General features: G+C 36.7%; 1 protein-coding gene across 1 annotated transcript in view; it reads left to right on the top strand.

Moving 5' to 3' along the window:
- The window catches only part of olf413 (DBH like monooxygenase olf413), a 234811-nt gene that overhangs the window by 152310 nt on the left and 60094 nt on the right, over positions 1-22407 (top strand). The window lies entirely within an intron of this gene.

The raw sequence follows: 22407 nt of genomic DNA, 5'->3' as shown, positions 1-22407 counted from the left end.
CGAATTAGGCTAAATAGTATGCGAGAAGTTTATTATATCATATCGGTGTAAGGTAGAAACTGCTGCAAATTATTGACTGCAATTATTTCCGTGACGATATACGAAATATACGAAAAATATGTCCAATAACTAATGAATCATTTTTTTTATGACACATGATTTTTAAATGAGATAATTTTTTCACCCGTATTCATATCTACATTTGTAAAAGTTAATGCGGATACGTGGTGTACATTTTTTATCTCGATTTATCTTGCTGTTGGTAATTATCGCGTGAAATATTTTTGCAAAATGATTGATAACTGCAGATTAATTTTGCAAGCTGTACAAATGGTCGATTTAATTTACAATTTCTGGATCCAAACAACGTTGACCCTTATCATTTTTTTTTTCGCAGTACTTAATCACGAAAACGTGTATATTTAGACAATTTCCCACATGTGCATAACAGATAAGCAAAAATGTCAACGAAAAATGAAATATCTCCCATACAGTTGTATTGTTATATTTAAAATATAAAATATTGTTCCGCCCTAAAATTGTACATCATTCACGGATATAAAATATGTTTGTTATCCGTAACGTCACAAGTGACGTTTTATCGCAAGCCTTTCGAGCCATGCGAAGACACGGTGTTGTACTGTTTACCCTATTCAACGTGGCACTCCTCGCCGCGGAAACGATTTTGCTCGAGAGAAGAAACACAATAAAAAAAAAGGAAGAAATGCGGATCGTTTGTCTCGCGCATCGCGGATCGTTGATCTTCACGTCGCAGGAAGCGATAAGTCAGCGACTGCAGAAACAGCAACGACGTCGCGAGAGATAGAACGCAGAGAGAAGGAACGAGATGGAGAAAGCGGGAAAGCGGTTGCCGCGTTGCGGTTGCACGCGATTTGTCCCGACTCTCGCGCTTTTTCATCCGTCGGCTTTGTCTCGCAGGGTTTGTCTCGCAAGTTATTAGGGATTGCCATCGCGTCGCTGTCTCCCTTTCTTTGCTTGCGTTGCGCGGCGCAAGTTTTCCGGTGACGTGCCCGAGACGGCGCCGAATCCTGTCGGGTTAGACGGTGTGACTTGATATCGCGGATTTGGGACAATCTGCACCTATGGTGTGTCACAGGTTTTTCAATTTTCCATATAAAATCTTGCGTAGCGATAATTTGATTGGATCATATTTTATCGATACTTGTATATATTTGGGTACTCAGAATGAAAAATTTCTGTAAAAGCTTATCTTGGATTGTCCAAAGAAACATCATCTTTTTCTCAAGTATCAAAACTATGTCTTTCAATACATTAATTCTATATTATATGTATATAATTTTTTAAATATGTATTATTTTCTATTATTTTTTCTATCTTTTCCTATATCTTAGAAATTCTTTTTGCAAGAATTTTCATAATAAAGTAACGAATGGTTTACTTTTTAAATGTTATCTTTGTACATTACATATCTCTCGTTCTAATTTAGCTTGGAAAGGACTTTACTCCAGAGCATAATAAATATTTTCTCTTTCTCTTTCTACATTTATTATACGGATTTATTGCATGCAGTTTTCGCGTTTGCCATTTCCGAGTCTTCAATTTACAGAAACACGGATCAATTATACGGCGCGTGAAATGCGATGAATAATCGTGCTGTTTGTCTCACCTGCAAATTTTTCGCCCAATTCGCATAGTCGTTTTCTAATCGCGAACGAGCGACGCCCGACGTGCGAGTAATTAGGAATTGTATATCCTTCTCCTCTCTTCCGGACGCCCGCCTGAACGCGGAGGCTGCGCCGGTAATTAACATCCCCGGTGTATAGTAATTTATTAATAACGTACGGGGCGCTTGCTTAAGCAACGTCCCGCGATGGGACCTCCGGCACAGGCTGCTCCTGGATACAGTATGCGGCGGATCCTTGCGGTAACCTCACGCAGCGGGTATTAATTAACACAAGATCAAGTTGTAATTAAAATAAACCCGAACTATTAAAATAGGATTATAATTAAAATTTACGATACAACAGATGGCCGGATATTTAAAGCATTGTCAATCGCGTTAATAATTTTCATAATCAAATTTGAATTTTAGAGGATGAAACATATAAAATGGAAACTATATGAAAACAGCTCAAGACAAGGGTTAATAAATGGAATATTTTTTTATATATTGCTATATACAGGGTGTCTCGTAAGTTTTTGCCAATCGCTTTTGTGTAGATAGAGCGGACTAAACTGAGTCGAAAAGTCCTCTATCATTTTGCAATTTTCGCAATAGTTAACAAGATATTAATTACTAAAAATTGTTAAATATATTGGTCTTCAATAATTTTTTATTCAAATACTATCAACTTTACAGAAAAACTGCAAGAGACAAAAATCATTAATTTGCTTTTCATAGAACTGTAAGAATTTTTTCAGAATTTTTCATCAACTTTTTGGTATCGTGAACGAGTACTGCGTTTTTTTATTTTTACCAACATGAGAAAATGTTTTTCTGTAAAGTTGATAGTATTTAAGGAAAAAATGATTAAAAATCAATATTCAGCGATATTTAGTAATTAATATTTTGTTAATCATTGCGAAAATTGCAAAATGATAGAGGACTTTTCGACTCTGTTTAGTCCACTCTATCTACACAAAAGCGATTTGCAAAAACTTACGGGACCTGTATATATATTATTTTCTGATTATCGCATAATTTTTTAGAGTGGATATTATAAAAAGTAATATTATCATTAGAGCAAACGATTAAATATGTATTCAACCATGATTTTCGAAATCATTGAAATAATTCACGATATAAGGAAATTTTAAATATAATGATATGAGAAAAATACGATAAAACAGTTATATGATTCACAAAGCGTTTCACCAAAATGACGAATAAAACCGCGTGTGTGAATAATAATTCTGGGAACGACGCATAATGCTTAACCGCTCTCGAGGAATAAAAATATCCCAACCTGTTCTACGAATTATACTACATTAGGGAGAACAGTTGTCACAGTAAACCGCACTGTTGCAAGCTATTTAAACCGCAGGGAGGAGTGGAGATTAATCTTATTTCTGGTCTGCCACGGCGAGCATAAGTCCCTTAATCCAACGGACGCACCACCGTGTCGGTTCACAGCAAGGATCTCGAGGAACAGGAGAACGAGGTGGGAGATAGAAAAGGGGAAGAGGAAGAGACGATGGTGGAGCGAAACCATCCGAAGGTCTCCTACTTCCCGCTTTTATGTCCCAGGATATATACGTCCTGCTACGAGAAAGCGTCAACGCACGTTGCTCCGCAGCTATACGACATACCGGTGGAGTGTCAAAAGAGAGGAGAGTGTGCGCCGTAAAAAAGTTGAGAAATCCGAGAACTTCGTCGAGAATTACGACCGATCCGAGGAAGATCACGTCGCGTGATAGCTTGCAACGATACGATCGTCCGGCGACGAATAAGATTGAAACATTTGTTGCGATCGCCCGGACGCTTCCAAAGGTAGACCACCATCCACGGATCGATTAACTTTCAGACCGCTGTCTCATCTCTAGGAAGTCGAGGGAGATTAGGGAAAAAGGAATCGAGGTGTTAGACAAAGTAATGTGAGAAATATAAGCTATGCACGTCGTGGAATCTATTATGTTTCAGACAACTCTTTCTGTTCGTTGTAATTGTACTGAAGCAAAAATACAAGGTGTAACATTGCCAGCTGAATTGATTTGCAGCCAGTTTCTGATTGGCGACAAATTTCTAATAACAGCTTTATATTTTTAATCTTTTATCAGCCATGTAAAATTTTTAACCTTTGTTTGCAACCTAGATCTTTGCGAACTTCAGTACGCAGATTTTTATATTATATTATTCTGGCTTTTATATTATTATTTGATATTATATTGTATGAAAATCTGAAAAACTTCTTACATACTTGTGAAAGCTTTAACAATAAGTGTTTACTAGAATATATCATAGAAGTTGGATTGTATTTTATTTATTTTATATAAATTTAAATGTATCTACCAGAATTCGCAATAAAAAAATTGACTGTGTCTTTAAAGTCCGATGAATGGTTGAAATTGAGAGATAATTTTGGTTGATCACGATGGTTTGAACGACTGCGCATCCATGGAAGCCACGGTCTCTCGTTTATGAAAAATATTTATAGCAAAATGTTATGTATAGGAATAGGTGGTGTGAACCTTTGATCAATTTTGATATTTTTTCTTGTGCAAGTTGTATTTTGATGTCTAAAAATTCAAAAAAATTCTAAAATATTTTTTGAAGTGTTGACAGTAACATATATTTTTTATAGATTTAAATTGTTATGTTTTGTACATCTTTTTTTACAGTAGAAAAAAATTGAATTTTGGTCAAAGGTACAACACCCATGTACCTTTGACCAGGGAGTGTTGTACCTTTAACCAATGTATTATATAAAATGTATGTATAAAGTTAAGATATTTAACAAAAGTTTAATTTTATTTATATTTTTATATTTTTAATGTCTTTTTACACCACATATACAACTTTATATATAAAATATATAAAAATAAACTTTGCCATACAAAGAGGCGATTTTCGTTTTTGCATGAAACGATTGAATCTGGCAAAAATAGTGTCCTTCGTTCATTTCATTCAAAATCGCGTTTAATGAGCATAATTTTATTAATATTGGAGGTGAGATAGCTAAATTAAATGATTATTCGATGTCATATTGACTGGTCAAAGGTACAATATCAATTACTGGTTAAAGATACAACGCTTGCTTACTCTCTATTTGTTATTACTTTTATAAATTATAGGTTAAGATTGACAGTATTAAGTTTTAAATAATTTTTTCTGAATATTTAACATTTTAGGCAATTCCAACATAAGACAGAATACATATACAACATTTTATGAGATTAAAAAGCGTCTTGAAATTACTTCATTCGAACGCTTGAAAACAATAAATGATTTTTCACAGGAATATAATTCTATTCATTGTAATTATAAGTTATAAAACACCTCTGGTACTCGTATTACAAACTATATATTTTTACTTTTAAAAATATCTAATAGATTTTTTATAAATTCAAATGGTTAAAGGTACAACCAGTCAAAGGAACACCATGTTCTCCTATTTTTAATATTTTTAAAGTGCTTAATCACAATTTTGATATTCCAAAAATATTTTTAATTAAAAAACTCATACACATAAATAACAGACTCTGTTATTATCTCTTCTTATATTATTCTTTTGTGTTAATAATTTTAAATAAAACGCGTTATGAATTATACATTCAAATAATACTTTTTCAATGTAATAATTTAAATAATAATTTAATATTCTATCTTTTCATATTTGATCTTAAAAAAAATTTCGCTTGCGGCGAACCAATGGTCCTCTCTTGATGGTATTCTTACAAGATGGTTATATATGTAGTTGTAGGTACTTGCATTACAAGATGCTTGCACGATCGGCAAGTATTTGAGGAAGGACTAAGACACAGAGTAGAATAACGTCAACAGACAATTTACAGCTTGCAAGTAAACAGAGTTCCTGACCACGTCGATTATCCTCCCCAGCAATTTCGCATCTCTGATCCGGTCGTGTACTTCTGTTTGCTCGCTACCATTTCGTCTCGTGATATTCCGTTTTTTGCGTTACGTTGAAACGATCTCGAGAACGAAGTCTGATGACGAAGTCAGAAGAGAAAGAGAACAGGCAGGCAGATTTACTTGCGATGAATTACGACGGTCTTCTCAGGAGAACGAGGCTGTTTGTATTTTATTTGAACGGTCCGAGTCACTGCATCCGTCGATGCAATTTGAGGCCGAAGAGCCCGCGGCCACCCTGGGATACGACCTCGCGTCGCAACGGGAAAATAAAAGTGTCCCGTCGAAGGACGTTCTCCGATGTCACCTCGAGGATAAATATTACCGATGACGGTCTGGTCACGGAGATCCGGTTCAGTTGGCCGTGAAAACGCGAACGGCGACTCGAGAAGACTGATACGATATGGGTGTCGCGGAATTCCTATGAGAGTAATTTGAAGGAGATATGATGGCAGAAAATATGCGAAGTCTCTGGAAAGTGGTACAATTTAAACGGCGCAATAGAAAATGTAATAATGCAAAGAACTCTTGAAGAAGTTTCCGGAAATGGATAATAAGATACGCGACGTAGTGAGGTCATAATTTCTATTCATGGGTTCAAGAGATTTACAACGTATTTCCATCTCCTTTGTAATCCCAAGCAGGCAACTTTGGAACCCGAAGGGGATTAATATCGCGTCGACATTTGAACGTGCAGTCACATACACGTGTGTGGCGCACAATGAGGGGTCCTCCGTGTCCCTTCGAACACAATTTAAGTCATGGGCAAAGAGAAAACAATCGCCGATCGGAATCGAGAGTTGGACTCACAAAGAGCAATGCGATTCGACTAGCGAGCGGTAGCTCGAGATTTCGAGCACGGAAGGGAAAAGGGTGGGACCTATCCCGTAGATGCCGTCGGAAAGGCGAGTTAAGGGCCCCTCGGCTTTGCAATGATGAGGGAGAGGGGAAAACGGGAGAGGGAAGAGATACGAGGGCAGTGGAAAGAGCAGAAGAGAGATGAGACCCGTTATGGAAATGAGAAGGCCAGACAATGTGCCTCTCCAGGTCCGGCCGGGCCCTTGAATTCATAATCTACCGCGCGGTTATATGACTGCGCACAATGATCCAAATATGTTTTCTGTGTAACAAAACGCTCCCGTAAATGTTTATCATCAATTTCAATATTATCTGATGCGGGTGGCATTCGCCGCAGGGGCAACGGGTCTTCGCGAGGGGCACAGCTCGCGCAGAGGAAGGGACGGCTCCCAGATTTTTCATCACCTACCGCAGGCACGCTGTTACCCTCGCTTCATGAGTGCACTACTTAATTCGTAAGGCCTGTAGCTCGTGTCGTTACGTTGTTGCGATACCGGTTTCGAATAAAATCGTATTTGCCGAGCACCGACCCGACCGGATGACGAATGGTTCCCGGGCTTTTTTGCTGCTTACCGCAGACTGGAGTTGTTTCAGTTTAAAAAGTCATCGATACTTTTACCGCTTCCATATCGAAATACCGTTCGAGAAAGCGATACAAATCCATAATTACCTTAACATGATACTTATCTCGGAAATCGATGGTTTATAAAGCAATATGCAGGATAATGAAGGAAATGAGTTTTCGCAACCTGTAAATATTAATTTAATGTAAGTTGCATATAAAAACGTATAAGAAGAAATTTATTACTTCATGTCAAGCTTATATGTCAAAAAGGAAATTAGTTTACAGTTTTACTTAACACTCACATCTAAATCTTATAATTATTAACTAACTGTATCTACTCTTAGTATATTATCTAAATGTCATGTTTTTTACATATCATAATATTTTTTTATTCTGGCCTTTACTAATTTACATTAATATTACAATTATCTTGCTATTGCAAAATTTTCACGCAAAAATATTAATTTTTCTCTTTATTCTTGTATATCTTTTCTAATAAACTTTTCATAATTATCCTGCACCCAAATCATTTTATCTATAAAAACGTATAAATTATTTTAAGCTGCATAGAATTTATAAACGCGGCAATGTATGGATATAAAATGAATCGGAATTGTTTCTGCACATTTTGCAGAACATAGTAATTGAATTTTAATTCTATGCTTATTTTCTGTGCCCGCGCTAATTTTCTGCGTTACGTTATGTTAAAGATAATTGCATATACAAAGTAGTAACCGTGCAATAAGTGTAATGTGTAAAATGGCATTCTCGTTCGGTTCCTGTTCGCCAGTTTCGCATTTTGATTATTACAGTCTCGAAAGCGTGTCCATGCGATATCCAATATCGATATAAACCGCGGATTAAAACCAGGAAATTCGCGGCAGAAAAAAAGCGACGTTGGATCGTCGGAATTGAAAAGTTGAAGGAGTCGACTCGCTCTAATTCATTCGTAGCTTTTCTCCATCCGGCAGAATAAATGGAGAAACTCCTCATCGATGGCTATCGAGTGAAGTTTCAGAATGACAGGTAGATAAATGATTTATTACGTTCTGAATGCATGTGAAAGCAATACAGATGCAAAATCAATTGGTAGGTTTGTAAACATAACATTTCTCTCTAAAAGTAATATATATTTTCTCCGCGAATATTTTATCCATAGTTTTAAAATAAATATGGAGTAATATTGACTTTTTTGGTAGGCAAGTAGATAGAGAGAAATTTTTATCATGATCTGAGTTTTAATTTTTCAAAGTAAACAAAAGAATAATATAAATATGATATAAAGTAAATGAGAATCTGTAAGACAGAAAAAGTGTAGAGTATTTCACTCACTCCATTACCTTATCTCTTTTTGATCGCTGATTACTTGTGGAGTAGAAGCAGATTAATTGATTAATTATGCATCTCAAAGATAGCGTTAGCAGAGTCTATTTCAAATTACTATTATAATTCTAATGAGTCATGTCAATCAGATGTCGTTGTGTAATTCAATGTGAGACACTCGCGAAGTCAAGACGTCTATCGTGTAATTCAGTGTGAAAGAGACACTCGTGGAGTCAAGACGTCTATCATGTACGTCAAGTGTTGTAATTCAGTTCTGTAGCAATAAAGTATCATTATCGATGAATCTCATCAGAGTTTCAATAATCATTTGTGGAATCGTACAATAAAGCAAGGAGTCGCAAATAAGACTTCAGCATTAAATATAACAATCAATTAACCAACAGAAAAATGATACATCACATCATTTAAAGATTACACATATTTTTAACAAAATGAAAAAATTGTGAAGAAATTACAGATTTTTCTATATTATATTTGAAAATATAAAAAAAAAATGATATTACTAGAGAACCTAAATGAACAGTTATTTGAATAAGTAGACATGTTTTTAAAAAATAGTTCACATAAAATTTAAAAAGATTTTATTTAAACTATAAAATTGTTATTGTTGAATATAAATTGACTTTATGAACTCTTTCATATGTATATAAAATTCATTTTTATACTGAAAGAATAAGTTTTCAATTCCAGTCACTTTTTGCAGAGGCTATATTGAAGAAAATTTTCTAAATCTAAATAATTTGTTTCTCGAATAGTTCCAAGTAAATATTTTCTTGCAGTAAAGGAATGTTTACTTGGAACTATTCTAGAAACAAATTATTTAGATTTAGAACATTTTTTTTAGTGTATATCATATATCCTTAAACAGAAGTCCGTACGCGAAGATTATATATCGAAAGCCATGAAGTAAGATATTTACAAACCAGAAGCTGCTATAATCAGAGAATGGACAAAGTATCTTGAAATACTAATAACAGTATGTATTTCTGTTATTTGGTATTGCATCGATTTAAGTATTCCCGGTCACGAAGCAAGGCAGGTAAGCGACGAAACAAGATTTACGGTTCGAGGCGGGGAATTCCGTACTGAAAGTCCTCTTCCGTCGCTAGATGCGGAACGAGATATCGCCGCTTGCTCGAACAATTTGTGGTCGACCATGGAGTAACGAGGCCCTCCTTTTCTTTCTCTGGCCAGCTGTTCTATCGGCGAAACTGCCTTGGATGTCACGATAGTCTCTCGTAAAACTCCAACCTTTTGATTATCTCGCGGATGCGTGCTGCGAATTTTAATGCGAGCTAAGTCGGCGGGAGACGACAACGCAGAAGCTACACACGACAGAAACTCCGGCGATTCAATTAATCTTCCTTTTCTATTTATCGCTTCGCCTACCATTTTGCGCCGAGTACTTGTTTTTCAGGCTTGCATTTCGAAAGGCTGAATAAGGAGTTACGTTTTTGAAGAATGACAGATGTTTTGAAAAGGACAGAATTGAAAAGGAGAACTGGAGCTCCTGTCACTTCTTAATTACCGTTGCAATGCAACACTCGAGAATATCTTGCGTATATATTTTTTTTACATTTTCTCTGCATTTAAGCATATACTTGATGAATGTTCATGAATATATGAGGTTATTACTTACCTTAAAGAACGTATCGTTTTACTGAAGAAAATGTTACATTGTTAATGTGCAGTTTAGTAGAAAGCCAATAATTGAATCGTTCGAAAGTGGTATATGAATCAAATTCTGAATCTCTTGCTGAAGTTAATAAATCTTGATCTCGAGGTCAAACCCATGTACGTTTCGAAACTGTGATTTAACGTGATTCTATTATCCTAATTCCTAAAAGGGATTTTCTGAATGCACCATGCGTTTCACGCGTCTCCACTAAGCTGCCTCGAGTCGTTAAAACGTGGTGGAGCACGTGGTGCAGGGTACGTGCAAAAAGAATGGAGTCGCGAGGAGAGTAACATTACGGTTCGGAGCCTTCTCAGAATGGCGCAAAGGGAGGAAAAAAGAGGGGGGGGGGCAGGAGCGGCCAGAATGACGGACGTTTCGCATTGCCGCGATAATATCCCCGGTGTCTCGTGATTAATGCAGGCGCGCGGCATAAAAGGGCGGGGGCGTTGCAAGCTCGGGGCCGGGGATCGACTCGCGATCCAGAAAAAGCGGCTGCACGGGGCGGGAAGAATAATGGCGTCGCGCGCTGATGACTTCTTTCGAGGCGAGGCCGCGGCACAGCGTCGCGACGACCACGCTCTCTTTCTCTTTCTCTCTTCCATTCTTCCTCGTGGGAAAGTCGGGCACGACGCGAGCGTGCGAAGCAGAAAGCGTAAAAGCCATATTATACGTTCGGAATGGGACGCAGATTGGACGGAGACCGGAATTGAGCATCGGCATTTGGCACCGTCTTTCGAATGCTACATTTTCATCTTTTCGTCAGACTGAGAAACAATACTCCCTAAAAATTACACGTTGGTAGAATTGTATGTACACCTTTCAAATCATCAGGCGCGCGCGCGCGCTTCGCATATTTTTTTTAGGAAGCAGGTTTATCATTGCGACTATATTTTGTCTTTACGATTATGTGATTGTAAGATCATTCCCTTACTTTAAAAATGACATAATTCGACAAACGTGATTTTTTAATTATTACCATGAATGAATTAGGTAAACATTACCCTATCAATCATCAAAAATGAACTAACTTATACTTTATAAAAAAATCAAGACAATTCAAAAAGAATAGTTTTTTTAAAAGTTGTATAATGAAAATAGCAAAAATGACATTTGATCATGTTAATTTCTTTTGTCGATATTATTTGATTAGTCAATAATTTTCTGTCAAATTGAAAAATAGTTTCTTTTTTTTCTATAAGACACTTAATGTTTTAAATTGTGTGTCACTTTAGAAAAATAAGAAAACTATCATTTTTATAATACGTAAGCTAAGGCTCTATATTAATAAAAGTGGATTTCTTTGATCTGAGCCGAATCATTTCGGCTCAGATCAACATTCCTATTGGCTATTTCGATCGCCATTTTGGACCTAGTGGTCTGTAGTCCAATAAGCGTTTAGTATTATTGTTATATGATATAGTTAGTAAGTCCAATATAGCGGATTTTTGCGTTACTTTCATTAATATAGAGCTTTAACGTAAGCTAGCCAGAATATTGATAGTGTCTAACCGTTACAGTTTCATAAGAATGTTTTTATAGAACAGCTATATACTTTGTTAATCGCGGTAATTTTAATATTCTTTGTTAAACAAAGGATACACTTTATAGTGTTCGTGATGTTTTCGTGAATGAATCGATTAGAAATCATTTTACAGTCGTACTTTCCAATCGCTGTACGATCCCGGTGTATAATACAGTTCTCTAGTGAGGACGTTTCGTGTGCAAGTTTTGGCTGTGAATGCACTTTGCAACCACGATGCGTGATGCGGTTTGTCGAGTGCGCAATGCCGGCAAACGCCGCTCCGAATCATCTGTAACGCGAAAGATAAAAACCCGTTGCGATGTATATGTTGGTTTCACGCGGTTGCATCACTTTTATACATTTTTTTATTGGCGTGAATTTTTTAAAGTTACACGTTTCGATTCGCGAACTTTGAAAGCGCACCACGTGCGAAATACGAGGCAGATTCGAAGTCACGTGCCATCCGTGATCGTGTGTTTCGCAACGATATCTCTGCGTAAATACATCTGCGACGAGATAAACTGCATCTGCCGAAAAACATGTCCTTTTTCAAAAACAAGTTCGTTTCCAAGATATATCTCAATGATGCGTTATACGATAAACATTCGCAGTTTCGCAAACATCATTAATCATTTTTCACCTAAGATATAAATATATGATATATACTATTGATTTAATTATCGATTTTTAAATATAGATGAAAACATCGGATTACTCGAGCGTTTTTGATACAATTGGATTTAATAAAATAATAATTGGAGATTTAAAAAACAATTTCATAAAGGAATATATAAAGTATGTGGCAGGTAAGCAAAATGAAAAGAGTTGATCAAAATGGTCGAGTATTCTAATAAATGGCGAGTTACATTTTCATGCGAGAATATTTGAATGAAATTCGCCGCCATGCGCTTCTTGATATTCATGAAATTTTCTGCTTATCTCGCGTATCAGTAATTGTTTTCGTTCGCTGGAACGGTCTAAAGCCGCTGCTTGGAATTCCGAAGCAGCATGGCTCTCTTCTTGAATAAAATATTTATTCTAAATGTGTATCATGTCGATCTTCCGCCTGCGCGTCGGCTATATCTTCTTCCTCGAGATTTACGTTAATTCCAAAACGGGCAAAAAGTTCGCAGCGTATTCTCATGTATCGCTATATTTTAAATTTCGATTTATGTCATTTGCAGTGAAAGCGAACCAAAACTGGAAGAACGATCTTGCTGAAATATCTAAAAATTTAGCTGCATAAATCTAAAAATAATTTTGTTAAATCATCAAAATAATTATGCATGAAGCTCGCAAGCATGATGTGCAATGCTAGAAAAAATTTTGACATTTTAGCAACCAATTTAAAAGTTCTACATACTTGTTTTGATAGTGCAATCAAATTATTTTTAAATCTGTCCAACCAAATTATTTTTAAATTTTTTAGGTATTTTAACAAAACCGTTTTTTTCGTGCGCATACATCAACAAAATCTTTGTTAGTGACTTTGACGGCCTTAAAAATTATTTCTCATTCGCGACTTTGTCATAAAAATTTATTTGGAATATCTCGCGACAGACTCGCGAGCTTCGGATTATCTCCTCAAGAACTGGGTGCTCGAACCACGATTATCTCCTCGGGAGCTGTAGTCATTGACGAGGAGTCCGCGTGGAGGGTGAAAGGAAAAGAGAGCAGAAGGGAAGACTATTTGCACATCACTCAAAGAAGTTGGCGGCGCATCAGGTCGCCGTCCGCAGCCTCACGCCGTGAAAAGCAATTTACACTGCCCTGCGGACTTCGAATTACTTTTGAATGCTGAAGAGGCGCACTCTCTTTCTCGCCGTCAACTGCTGCGATAATGAAATCTCGAGCGATTTTCGAACGCGACTGTTTGTACTAACAAGGCGCGACCAATTTCCTTTCGGCGAGAGAATCTTTTTTTTGCCGAGTATTGTACGTACTTATCGTACGGGGTAATTTCATTGGACGAGAAAGATTTAGAAACGAAAAGATTTAAATAAATGAATGAATGGATTGATACAATTTGTAATACTTGATAACAGACAAAATAAAAACAGAATCTGTAATAAATAAAACGCGAATAATAATATTGTTTTCTTAAAAATGGCATATAATTTTAAGAAAAATATGTTTTTCAGAAAAAGAAAAAAACTATTTTTCAACAGCAAATTATTGACTAAATAATATCAACAAAAAGAGTTATATATATATATCTTAACATAATTAACTATCCTTTTCGCCATTTTCACACCCTTAAAAAATTATCCTTTTTTTAAATGGATTTTTCGATGAAGTTAAATTAGTTTACTTTTGATGATTGATAGAGCAATATTTACTTAACTCATTCATGATAATAATTCGAAAATTAGGTTTTTATGTATTTTTATTATTTTTGAACTAAGGAAGCGATATGTTATTTTTTAAAAACACGGAGACCCATTCATTTGCGATAAATATTGGGTCTTCAAGAATCTTTAAAAGTTGATATTTTTGCGATTAAAGACTAGTTTGTATACATGTATACGATACACTAAGGTGAATTTTCTCCCATGATATTTGCGATCTAATTATGACTACATGCTATGTATTAAAAGAACAGGATAAACCGCGTTTCGTCCTCGCGTGTGCGATCTACATCGACGACGATCAGGTGGTTTATTTATTCGAACGATTTTCATAAAAATTTATTTTACTCCCGGACCAGTCATTACTTGTTATTAGAAGCCTCTGTCATTGGCGAATTGGAGCGCTCGTAATTGGTATAATTTCTTTAACATGCATAGGATCGGGTAATCATCGCGACACACGGTACGGTGTAACTATGGGAAGGCGGCACGAAGGATTGGAGATCGATTATATGACCTGGGCTCGTGTGCTCGCACGTTTCGTGCTTTCATGTTAAATATGGGCCCACCACTCTGCATTTTAAGCCGCACTTAAGCTCATTTTACGTTAATAGCCTCCGCACTTCATATATCTTCAATTATCAAAATGATAAATGCGAGAATAGTTACGAATAATGTCTCGATTAAGTATATGATTAAGTATATATATTTTAACGATCGTATCTTGACGACATATATGGAAAAATCTCAGAGATCGTAACTCTTTCCAAGAATAATTATATACTTTAAAAAATAGCGGTGTGAACTTAACACCTTATGGTGTCTATGTAATTCTGACTGTGGTGTTAAATTAACATCAATATGATGTGGATTTAACATCATTTTTAAATTCACACCATGATGGTATTGATATAAACACCAGGGGTTTTAAATCCACACTATGTTGGTCTTTATTTATGTTGGTATTAATTTAACACCAACATGGTGAGAATTATATAAACACTGCATGAGTTAAATTCACACCGACATTTTTTAATATACCTTTTAAATAACTAACCAGAAAGTCTTTTAAATCTTGTATGAAATTAATAGCCCATTTATTTTCACGAACGTTACGGCACTTTTTATGTAGTTAGTAAATACAAAGAAGAGAATAAAATGTTAAAAATATTAATAAATTACCTAATAATAAATTACTTAAGACGAATAATATTTAAATTAAAATAGTATAGGGTAAAGAAATAGTCGTTTTTATACAACTTGTTCTTTTCCACTGCAAACTATTCACACGACACACATATCCATTAATCGGGTGTAAGGTTTATGTAATTAGCTTTTAGATTCGTGTCATTCACACGAGGAACCGTTTGATCGGCGCAACGGGATTCTCCAGCATCGACGACGTCGCGACGGAGTATTAATGCGCACGGTGAATTGGGTCGGCATAATTGCTATAATTGTCCGGCATGCGGAATCGGTTACTGAATGCATACGTGCGTGTGTTGGCCCGCGCGAATAGAGCACAGCCTCTCTCTCTCTCTCTATCTCTCTGTCCTCCCCTCCCCCTCACTCTCTCTCTCTCTCTCGTCTCTCTATTTGTCTATCTCTGTCTCTTTCTGCCCTCTGAAGTGCATCGATTGCGCGTTCGCGTGGTGCGCTCGATAGAACGGAAAGACAGACATTCGTGGAACAAAGCTCCCAGTATGCACAAAGCGACGTAATTGGATGCCGATAATGCCTGTTGATGTCACTGATGTTTCATGATTACGGACTAATCCGACCGTATGAATATCAATAGGTATCATAAAGCATAGCTAGCCGACATCATTATATTATTATCCTTATTTCATATATTTATATATAAATAGTTTGTCGAGCACGCAACTACTATATACCAGGAATATCAGAGCGAAATTAATTTTGTATAGGTATTGTATTCAACTGAATACAACCAGCTTATTAAAATTCTTATAATTACAAGAAAAGAAAATATTAAAATATATTTTTTTCATTTTTTCACTAAACATAGATCGCATTAATTTTTAGTTCATTAATTTTAATTTTTGAATTGAGCAAAAGATAGCAAAATTCTAAATATTATCGAATTTATGAAAAATACATTTTTTTCAATTTGTGAAAAATACAATTTTGCAATTTTATTGCAAGGATAACGTATTTATTGTCAAATTTTGAGATGACTTTTTCTTAACAACTTCGGGAAATAACAGTAGAATACAGTATGGATTGGAAAAATCATGACGAGAGAGAAAGGATGCAATCGCTGTCACCACTTTGCTACGACTGGAAATTCGCGTTCCACGTGTACATCCAACGCGAAATGGAGAACCGTACATTGCGCGAGTTTACTGTCGTACGTGTCCCGAACCGATTTCCTTTTATCTGGCCGTCGACCGCGAATTCGCGCCGTGACGAACGTACGAAGTCCAATCGCGAATAACAGGCAATTTCGGGCGATGTAACAAGTCTGAGAGTTTATCCGCCCCAATTGCATTGCGTGCTCGCGAAGGAAACATATAACATATATATAAATAATAGAATCAAGGAAGAAAAATCGAATCTCGAAAACATACTTTGTAGCTGTCTGTATCGAAAAGAAATACAAGTAAGATAAATTAATATTAAAAATATATTACAGTGTGTTATTTCATAAGAAAACTATCCAAAAATGTGTAAAATAATTCCGGAAGAAAAGACCGATATGAATATAAACGATTAAATTGAACGTAAAGGTCACGTACGTGATACACAAAGTTCAATACACAAAGTTCAAATCATGGTAAAATTTTTCTTGAAGAGACTCTGAATTCAAAATGTGGAGGTAATCCTCAATATATTTTATACAATACGAAGTATTACAAGTATAAAAAATATATATATCTAGAACTTATAAAGATTTTGCATTTTATTCCACCTTTGCGCTATAAAATTAATGACATCTGCTGTTCATGTGATTTTTTATAAAAGAAAAGAATCGAATACTTTTATGCGATGGCAAGAGTATCAAAAGAAGGTTGAAAACGTCGTGACAGACTTCTTGGACTTCTCGATTACTCATGTCTCGGCAGGCGGAAGAGAGATGCGCCAAGGGATGGAAAAAATATGTTCTCCACTTCCGACGGCGGGGCGGAAATTGAAGAAGTTGCAGTGCGCGAGGAATGGGCCCGCAAATTATTTATTACTCTATCGTTTCGCGCGAACTCCCGCGAATCGCGACGCGATGCGATGCGACAGGCCGAGGTGAGACGAGACGTCCTTCTTGTGTAATTTTTCACGGCGCGATCGATGATAACGCGATCCGCGATTCCGGCAGACAACGTCGCAGGAATTTTCCCTTCGTGAAGAAATTCCATCGTACAGGCGCATTTTGTGCGCGAACTTCGGAATTCCACAATAATGAAAAATGAGACATGAAATTTAAATTATCGTTGAATGTAATTATTATGAAATAATGTCAAATATTTTTATTTATAAAAATTAGTATCTCGTGTATACATTTATTCTTCAAATGCAAAGATATTCTGTCATTATTGTAAGTCTCAGATCTATGCTATCGTCGTCTACGATCTGCCAATTTTTTCGAGGTAAAGTATATTTCTTCGCATCTCATCGCGATATCTTGTATTCGAGTCAGAGCTCGATATCTCAGTTGCGAGATATGAAAGGCATTTAAGTACGAACGCGTACGTAGTTTCTTTCAATTTTTCATCAGAATGCCAAACTTAGAAGCAATACCGACTCGCCTAAGGTTCAAAGCCTTGTCGTCGCCGGTAAAGCCTTTTCTCGTGCAAGAATTCGAATCCTTCGTCAGACGGCCCTCTTACCTTTGAGTAACCGCATACCGTCCGCAGGCAGTCGCACAACGAAAAGAACTTGCAAGACACATGGCTATAGGCCATCTGAAACTACAAATGAATTATAGTTATGAAAACACCGTTACAAAATTAACGGTGAAATATTTATTTAAGTACTAATCTCTAATTTTATTTCAATCGATTTTATTTTCGTTTTTGTAAAAATAATAAATCTGCTTATAAATGTCATTATATATATTTAATTGAATATATTTCTGGATATAATTACGTTGTACTTAAAGCAAAAATTTATCGAAGTGATTATTCACTCGATTCGTTTTTTTAATATGTTTATTTGTTATTGATTTATATTAACATATCTTTTGCTCAAAATTGATGATATTCACCAATTTAAATTTTAATATTTAAAATCTTATCAATTCAAGCACGTATCGGAATTAATATTATATTTGATAAATAAATATTATTCAAGGAGCTCTTAATCAATTGCATTTACTGACGCATGCACTCTGCAATTTAACTTTTCGTAAAAGTTCGAGACGTGTATTCGTTTTACGTAATACTTTAGTCTCAGCTTTTCACTCAATTTCTCACCTTTCTCTCGACTAAATTATTTTCGCGCGTTCGCCTTTCTGAAGCTAACGCGAGTCGACGTAGCCCCTGTTCCTATTCTTTTTCCTTTCGCATATCTTGACGTCCGCAAAAGCGACGTGACGCGTCCCAGGTGAGAACATCAGCCGGGGAAAAAGAAACAGGCGAAGAATAAGGGACAAGGATGAAGGGTGTCCGGTACCGGGTAGGCGACATAACACGCGTGACTCGTCGAGAATCACGCAGCACGCGCAGGTACGCGGCTCGCGGCTAAATGAAATTTTAATAAAGCTGCGCCGGGAAGCCGCGCAGGGTGGAGGGACACGATCTTCACAATGGAACAATGGCTACGAAATCGTCCGAAGGCGTCGGCGCGCTTCTTCCGAAGCCGAGCCAGCCGCGATAATTATATCGAGGCGGCGGCACGGAATCTCGCCAGAAAAACTTGTCTTCGGCCCTTAAGGGACTGGAGGAGTCCCCAGAACGCCGCTCGCAGTCGCCTAACTAAAGGCGAATTTACACGGTTCGCTCCCGATGATTACCCCGGATGAATCATCCAAAATAAATTGGATGAACGCGTTTTTGTTCGAATGTATCGCGCTAAAAGTGGGCTACCCGATTCGCGGCCGATCCGACGCGGGCGTACGTTGGTTCTTAAAAACTTCAACGTGAGAAAGAATGAATCGACATCGGGGGTACTCCTCCCGTACAATTTGTGTGTGCAATAACTCAATTATATATCGTCTTTGAAGAGTAAACATACTGTGCGAATATGCATATAGACGCGTCAAGTTCGTACATCTCTCTCTCCACTATAAACTCTCAGTTCACGACTGTAAGCCGTCGGTTTCCTAAACTCTCGGCTCTCTGAGTTCTCAACTTCCAACTTTCGACTTTCCTCTCGCGTTTCATAATCCACAATTTCTCACGTCGAACACGCGGTACTCGCGATTTGTATCATTATTGCACGTGATCAGTCCGAATGCAATAAAGAGGATTAATTTTAAAATCGTTATATCGCGCGCGAAACACGGATTGCGTTAGACTAATTTGCTTCTACAAATCGAATCAAAAAGCGGAATAAAATTCCACAGCTTGCTTTATTTTGCATTATTTAACCTAGTTGATCGTCCAAACGGGCCAAAAACGGCCGACTCTTTTATTATTCAACAATTTTTTGTTTAACCCTTCTGTCAATGCATGAATACTCGAGTATGTATATTGAATTTTAAACAGTAAAAATTTTTATATTTTTGTGTGAATTTCGTTATGACTCCTCAAATTGCCACCCTATGAACGAAGAACAGTTTTGCACGGATTTATCTCATTTCCTTTTTTTACATTTTTAGCGGAAACTTTGTGAAATATGGAAGTGGTGAAAAATTATACATTGATGGAAGGGTTTAGTAATGGTTACTCGAGTCATTTTACTTTCCCTTTTCGAATGATTTTGATCAACATCGTCCGAAATTTACGTGTAAATTCGCCTTAAACTTTTGCCTTCGTTCTCGCCCTTTGTCTCCCTTGCGACCGGAGCTCGCAGTCGTCTCGGTTCGACGATCGTCGTCGCGAACGAGAAACTCGATCGGCGAGGGAAAAGGGCGAAGCAGGCGCGACGCCGCTGGTTTTTGTCGGCAACAGCCGTTTCTTTGTAAGACGATAGAATGGCATTCTAATATCGACATCGCGCAAGAAATCGGTGCGCCTGTGCAATAAAAAGACCCGATGGTATTCGGAACAAAAGCGACCGAGCGTGTTAGATAATTAGCAAAAATTTAAAGTCACCGCTATGATTATTCAGCATTTTCTGGTTATTCAGCGGTTATTTTCTTTAATATCAGAAATATGGGAGTAAAATGCTTAAAGCCCAAAGTCACACTATGCATTGGAAGTCGGGGGTTGCGGATTGAAGATCAGAATTCAGCCAATCAGGATGAAATGGATTAAAATTAAAATTAGCTAGTCGAATTCTAATCTCTAATTCGCAATCCTCAGTCTCCAGTGCGTACTGTGACACGGGCTTAAGTATAATCCGAATCCAAATAGAAATTAAAGTAAAGAGTTTGCGACTTCATAAGTTAGAAAGAGTGAATGTTTCATAAGTTTTATTATAAAATAAAACATAAAGTGACAAAAAAGTTTGGTTTCAAAGTTTTGTGATTATCAAATCATTAGTAACGTATATTTACAAAAACAAATTTTAAAGTGTCAGTTATATCTTATTGAATGTCAAAAATAATAATTTTCATTCAAAATGGCTACCTTTCGTTTTGATACAAGCTTTTAGGAACTTTAACAATTGCACTTATCTTTTTACAGATAAATTTTCTCAAGCAGCCAATAAAGCGGACTTCATTTCATCAATCGATGAAACTTTTCGATGCACCTTTTATATTATAATAAGATACAAGTAACTTCAGAGTTTGTGTTTTTAAATATACGTTACTATAAATAATTTTACAAACACAAAACTTTGTAACCAAACTTTTCTGTCACCCTCTGTACAATCAAGCCAAGTATACAAGTAACTATATATAGAAAAATTAAAAACTAATAATAAAAGTGTTTAATGGAATATCTTTCATGAGAGTTCATTATTTCATCGATCGTTATCACAATCCCCACCTGCTTTTTAAGTAAGGTAAAATATCAATTTTACTAAAACCCTAGTCGATATTACGTGACTTATCTGTTCAATCTCATTATCCGGATTTATGGTACAATGGAAGCGTATAAGTTCTTCAAAGCATCTTACCTTTCTAGAATCTCTAGTTGAGCATATCTTAAACATAATACGCAGTCTCGTAAAATAGCAGCTATAATAAGCTCGTGAATATTTTCATAGTGCACGATGTGTCGATAGTGCTGCCTTCCGGCTTTTTCTTCATGAGCGTTCCGTTGTATTAAGTTTTGCACGGTAATATATCTGTATAAACTTTTACAATATACGTAAAAGACTATACGTACGTGCGAATTTTATCCGACTAGAAAGATTTTCAATCAACGTGATAGATTAAGGCAAAGACCAAATGAATCATTCAATTAAAAAAAAAAATAAAAATAAAAATAAAAATCGGAGTGCGAGACAAACGTCCACGATGTAAATTAGAAAAAAAAATAGATAGTGAGCAGCAAACATTCTAGGCCACTATTACCTAGTCACTCAGCTCGCGAGAAAGAAAAGCCGTTGGTGCTATAATTTTCGTGATAGGTAATATGAGCTTTATGTACCAATTATCAAGAAGAACTTGACTTAAATGCCAAGTTAGCATTGCCAGGCTTTGTAGTATCAGGTCGTGCTAGTGAAAAACGGAGTGAATTAGCGAGGAAAGAAAAAAACATATGTGGCCGCGTGTCGCCGGCGGGCCGAGTAATAAATTCGTATTTCACGCGAGATCGCAAGAGCGTTGCCAGTTCTTGACGTCGGCTAACTGTAAATGCAAGTGGTCACGCATGGGAAAGCGTTTGTCGGTCCCACGATCGTCGTCGTTACGAGAATCGATTATTATTACAAGAGGTGTATCCAATTTCGCGTCATTCGCGCGCAAAACCAAGCGAGATGGCTGTAAAGGCGCGCGCGCTTGCGGATATTATCGGGCAAATTATGGTGCGGGGTCTATTCATTTACGTACGAAGTCAATGACCAATCAGTTGTTAACTGCTAACGGTAACGAGCCGGCACCGCGGATAAATTTGAAACGAGTAGGACAGGCTAACTACACACCGGTGATGCGTCTCCTGCACATTGGCCGGTGCTTGTCGATGAGCGCCTGGCTCGTTAGAGAAAAGGCCTGCCTTCCTCATTCGCACACGTCTAGAATTGAAAGATGACCCCCGCTGCAAGTGTCGATGGACCGCATTCATGTCATGATTCGTTAAGTAACGGTTTAATATCCCGTATGCGACGCGTCATCTGATATTAGAATATTCGCTGAATATTCATCGAATAAATGTGAAGCAATATTAATCCATTCGTTATGAAGTTCCAATATTGGAACATCCGATATTGTCGATATTACTTTCTCATAGTAAAAACTCGAGAATTACTGGCTGCGTATTTTTATATTTTTCTCATTTTGCTCACAGAAATGTTAACAAA

Source organism: Mycetomoellerius zeteki, unplaced genomic scaffold (assembly GCF_001594055.1).
Source record: "Mycetomoellerius zeteki isolate Tzet28-1 unplaced genomic scaffold, Tzet1.0 scaffold19, whole genome shotgun sequence".
Classification (NCBI taxonomy): Eukaryota; Metazoa; Arthropoda; class Insecta; order Hymenoptera; family Formicidae; genus Mycetomoellerius; species Mycetomoellerius zeteki.
This window is presented reverse-complemented; position numbering and strand designations above follow the sequence as displayed.